Source organism: Armigeres subalbatus, chromosome 2 (assembly GCF_024139115.2).
Source record: "Armigeres subalbatus isolate Guangzhou_Male chromosome 2, GZ_Asu_2, whole genome shotgun sequence".
Classification (NCBI taxonomy): domain Eukaryota; kingdom Metazoa; phylum Arthropoda; class Insecta; order Diptera; family Culicidae; genus Armigeres; species Armigeres subalbatus.
The window spans coordinates 78,475,340-78,481,339 of record NC_085140.1 but is presented as its reverse complement, the minus strand read 5'-3'; positions in this window follow the sequence as shown (position 1 = coordinate 78,481,339).

Sequence of the window (6,000 nt, the reverse complement as noted above, 5' to 3'; positions counted from 1 at the left end):
GGCCGGAATAACACTTCTACCAAAGCGAAAAGATCCACAACTGAGAAAATAGGACAGAATTCGAAATTATCACAAGTTTTTAGGATAAGTTGAAGTAATTCGGTGTTAGAAAGGACTTAGCGAACAAAGCACTGAAGCGAAATAATGAAATTGTATTAGGACTTGTTGTACACCTAAACATAGTACGAAAACACAAGTTCATCTAAATGGTAATTTCATTTAATCAAAAGAAACATTCATAAATTACGCAACGTTTAGATGGGAGGGTTTGAAAGATGTGTGGAGGTCCATATAATTTTTAGAGGATTCATACAAACAGTGTAAGATAGGGGGGAGGGGTGATGAAATAGCCAAATTTTACGTTACATGATTGGTGGACTTTCTTTAAGGAAAATGCCTTTGTATACGCAACGCGAAACCTGATATATGTTTTTACCTCTGTAGTTTTTTGTATACATAAAAAACAATTGTTTTTCGTATGAAAGTGCAGATTTTTAGGACCCCCTCCCCCTTTAAGAGTTACGTAAACTTTAAACATTCCCTATTATATGCACATTAAACATCAATTAAATGTTATTAACTCTTATTTGTGTTAATATATACTTAAAGCACATGATTGGATAAATGCGTACTCTTACCCCACCCGATGCGCACTTTTACCCCACCGGTGGGGTAAGAGTGCGTTTTTCACTTGTCTTGCAATAAGGGTTCTACTAAAACGAATCTCAATAATTTCAATATTTTTCCACTGGGTAACATAAAGGAAGAGTATATGAATCATCGACACTGATTTGATATGCAGAAGCTTGCTTCATAAGGGCCACATGATCGATTGAAACTAAGTGCGTACTCTTGCCCCACTCTACTATATATCCCTTATCTTTCTTCGCTGTTGAAACTGATCGATATACTTTGGAAAATATGCGTTTTTCAAGGATGGTCAAATTAGGCACTAAGGTGGCCAAAACCAGTACACTCCCCCTAGGTGCGATTTACCGTGAACCAAAACGTGGGCTGTTATATATGATATGTAGCATAGGTTTCCACGCGAGCCATAATGGCGACTGCTATAAACTAATCTGTCAGTAACCGCTTCCGACGCTGAACTGTTTTCAACGCAACTGTTCCCGACGCGGATTGTATCTTAGCAACCATTTTCACATTGATTATTTATTGTTATGAGAATCGGTACGGCTTGAAAAACACTGAAGATAATTTGTTTTAAATTTCGTAGCACGCTTCAAATAAATGTATCCAGCTTTTGATATCACAAGTTTATTGTAATTGTTTTATATTCCAGGTCGAAGTAAAAATAATACCGGAAGAGGAGGACTGACCTCACATATATGGTCATTTTGTAACAATTATTCATTTCATTCATTTATTTAGTCTACATCTAAACAGATAACACTGAATCAACAATTTGACGCCACAATACACGGTTCGAGGCTGCATCTCTCCACCCTCGAATGCGCCCCACGCTACCCAAGTCGTTTTTCACCTGGTCTGCCCAGCTCGCTCGCTGTGCTCCACTCCGTTTCGTACCTGCCGGATCGATAGCGAACACAGAACACACCGTCTTTGCAGGGTTGCTGTCCGGCATTCTGCCCTGCCCTTCGTACCCTTCCGGCTTTGGCTACCTTCTGGATACTGGGTTCACCGTAGAGCTGGGCGAGCTCGTGGTTTATCCTTCGCCGCCACAAACCGTCTTGTTGCACACCGCCAAAGATGGTCCTAAGCACTACACGAACACAGAACACACCGTCTTTGCAGGGTTGGTGTCCGGCATTCTGCCCTGCCCTTCGTACCCTTCCGGCTTTGGCTACCTTTTTGGATACTGGGTTCGCCGTAGAGCTGGGCGAGCTCGTGGTTTATTCTTCGCCGCCACACACCGTCTTGTTGCACACCGCCAAAGATGGTCCTAAGCACTAGTCTCTCGAATACTCCAAGTGCTTACAAGTCCACCTCAAGCATGGTCCAAGTTTCATGTGCGTAGAGGACCACCGGTCTAATCAGCGTTTTGAACATGATACATTTCGTGCTGGTGTAAATCTTTTTTGAACTCAATTTCTTCTGATGTCCTCAGTAGGCCCGACTTACACAAACGATAGGCCTTCAGATTTCACGACTAAATTTATTATCAGTCGTAAGCAAGGATCCAAGGTAAACGAATTCATCGATCACCTCAAAAGTATCCCCGTCGATCGTAACACTGTTTCCCAGGCGGGCCCTGTCGCACTCGGTTCCGCCCACAATCATGTACATTGTCTTCGACGCATTCACCAAGAGTTCAACTTTTGCTGCTTCACGTTTCAGGCGGGTGTACAGTTCTGCCACCTTTGCAAATGTTCGGCCAACAATGTCCATGCTATCCGCGAAACAAATAAATTGACTGGATCTGTTGAAAATTGTACTCCGGCTGTTACACCCGGCTCTCTGCATGACACCTTCTAGCGCAATGTTGAACAACAGGCACGAAAGCGTCCATCACCTTGTCTTAGTCCCCGGAGCGATTCTAACGAACTGGAGCACGCAGATAAATATATTGTAGAAACAACAATATTCCGGTTTGAATTCAACAATAAATATTGTTAACTCAGGGCTAATAATATTTATCTTTTGAGTCAATCAAGAATATTGTTGTTTCTACAATCAAAGCAATAGTATTGTTGAGAGTAGATTCATGTAATATAGATTGATTCAATGTAATATAGAGATAAATTCAACAATAAAATATTGTTGAAGCAATAATAATGTTTTCGATTGTATGGAGTTATTATTATTTTGAGGCCAATAAAAAAGAACAAATAGTAATATGTTAAAGTCCAACTTTATTGTCATATTATTGTTGTAAATCATAAATTATTACCACTGTTTATGTGATCTAATTTGTCAGGCCCTTCATTATACACAGAGACGGCAATCCACCTACTGGAAGAAGAGCTGCTATTGGTTGTCAAGACGATTTCAAAAGTCCTGTATTTATTAAAAAGAATAGTGTGAATAACAAAAAATCAGGAATTTGTATCAGCTATGAGTTTACCTTCGGTTTCCTATCATTCCCACCATCCTTATGTACAGCACTATTGTTGATTCAACACTTCGTTTTTATCTTTTCGCGTAGCAACCATATTCTTATGTTAATTAGGCAAGTTCAAAACAAAATGAAATATTGTTGAAATAAAACAAAAATTATTGTAAATTCAACATTAAATTATTGTTGGACCCACAATAAAATGTTTTGATGCAATAATAGGTCTATTGTTGAATTCAACAATAAACTTTTTAGATTTAATCATACCAAATTCGGCTGCGTGTAGTGTTCGCCCGAAATCTTCACACAGTTTTGCACACCATCCACCGTTGCTTTGATCAGTCTAGTAAGCTTCCCAGGGAAGCTGTTCTCGTCCATAATTTTCCATAGCTCTAAGCGGTCTATATTGTCGTATGCCGCCCTGGTATTCACGGCATTTTTGAAGGATTTGCCGTACAGTAAAGATCTGGTCTATTGTCGAGCGGCCGTCAATGAAGCCGGCTTGATAACTTCCCACGAACTCATTCACTAATGGTGACAGACGACGGAAGATGATCTGGGATATCACTTTGTAGGCGACATTAAGGATGGTGATCGCTCGAAAGTTCTCACACTCCAGCTGGTCGCCTTTCTTGTAGATGGGGCATATTACCCCTTCCTTCCACTCCTCCGGTAGCTGTTCAGTTTCCCAGATTCTGACTATCAGTTTGTGCAGGCAAGTGGCTAGCTTTTCCGGACCCATCTTGATGAACTCACCTCCGATACCATCCTTATCAGCTGCTTTATTGGTCTTTAGCTGTTGGATGGCATTCTTAACTTCCCTCAAGGTGGGGGCTGGTTGGCTTCCATCGTCCGTTGAACTGACGTAGTCATCTCCTTCGCTGCCTTGACTTTCACTGCCTGTACTCTCAGCGCCATTCAGATGTTCCTCGTAGTGCTGCTTCCCCCTTTCGATCACCGATCGTTCGTCCGTCAAGGTGCTCCCATTCTTATCCCGGCACATTTTGTCTCGCGGCACGAAGCCTTTGCAGGATGCGTTGAGCTTCTGGTAGAACTTGCGTGTTTCTTGAGAACGGCACAGCTGTTCCATCTCCTCGCACTCCGCTTCTTCCAGGCGGCGTTTCTTCTCCTGAGAAAGGCGGGTCTGCTGTCTCCGCTTCCGTCTATAGCGTTCCACGTAACCTGCACATACTCTCATTGATTTTCAGCCATTGATTTTCAGGGATATCTTTTCCTGTCGGAAAAAACGTGTGGTGAAAACTTGCCTACAGAAATGATCCTGTGAAGCACAGTCTTTGCATATCGCCCATCACTATAAAAGCTTTTCCCAGCTCGTGTGTGTTGCTGCAGCTCTGGAGGCATTCCACGGGGGCATGTCAGTCGATCCTGAGCGACCATTTCGAAAATATTTGAAACTCTGCACAGTTTTTCAATTTCATCAAAATCGTCATTTTCGATATCAAATCTTCATATTGAGTCACGACTAACTTTTCAAAAGGGTGTATGTGAAAATGGTTCAAAAATATTTAAAAAGCTGCACAGCAAAACGGAATGTTCGATTGTTATGATTTTTTCAGCAAAGTTAGACAACTAAATGGTGATTCTTAAGAAAATGTGCACAGTAAAAAAAAAAAATTTTTTGCCTTTAAAAATATCATTTTTGTCACAAAAACTCAAATATCTCAAAACCCTATCTTTTTTCGAACGTAATTTTTTTAGGGAAAACGGTCCATTATATTAGCTATCTACCATAAAAATTTGGTGATGGTAAACTAATAAACAAAAAAGTTATGACATTTCAAACATTTCACAATTTTCACATTTAGTAAAAAAATTTTTTTTTCTGTTTAAGTTATTTCGAGAATTGCAGTTTGATGCAGATTTTATTGTTAAGGGACGTGATTTAAACAAGTTGTTTTCATGATATTTTGATTTAATTATTCATAGCATCTATAAGAAACTTAGACACGATCCAGTGTTGTGATCAAAAGTATTGATAGTGTCATAATTTTCATTGCACGTGACTGGCGAAAAATTCTTTTAATAGTGTTGAAACCTGTTGATAATAACGTTGATAGAAACATATCAGAAATGTTATTTTAAGACAAAAGCTGCAAAATCAAAGATTTATATACACGTGTACGTCTATAGTTTACCTGCAAAAATATACCTCTTAGAGAATAGACTTTATGATCGGGAGGAAACGGGTATCTTCAACAACAACAAATGCATGATAGGTACATACCATGACAATGCTCACGAAAAAGCAAAAAATTACTACTACTAAGGTTGTTAAAGATCTTATAGTAATTTTTTTCTTCAGTCAAGCAAATGACACCAAACTAGTCAGTAAAAACTTAAAAGTGATTTTGTTTATTGAAATATTACGAACAACATGAGTAGCCGCTTTCTCAACTGTTGTAGGCCGTTTGATGGAAAAAAGTGTTCAAAAGAGTTACGAAATCTCACCGAAAGCACCATAGATAAACTGAAAGCGGTTATGCTCCAATGTCCACATTGAATACAAATTTACGCATTTGCACGTCCTGCCGTCTTAGCGTTGACAAAAGAGCAATCTGTATATCATCGGTTGAGCAGAGCGCAGGAAGTTCGAAAACGACAGCAACTGAGGAATTGCCAGATGTATCGACAACAACTGAGGAATTACCAGAAGTATTAAGTGCTGAGAGCCTTGCCACCGTACCATCAGCGAAATCTGTTTCAACAAATCAATCGGAAGATGGAGTGTATCCAAAAGGTCAACATCGAACGTTTTAACGAGGGCATAGCTGGGATAAAAGTGACTCTGATTAAATGGAGTAAGATGGACTACGTTTATTACCCGGAGAAAAAATACCGTGAAATAAACGAAGCTGTACGAAGAAACCTCTTCAAATTAGGACCTGATGATGTGGAAAATACAGACTACGATGAGGTAATTATAAATATGAAGGAAAGGTTCTCGA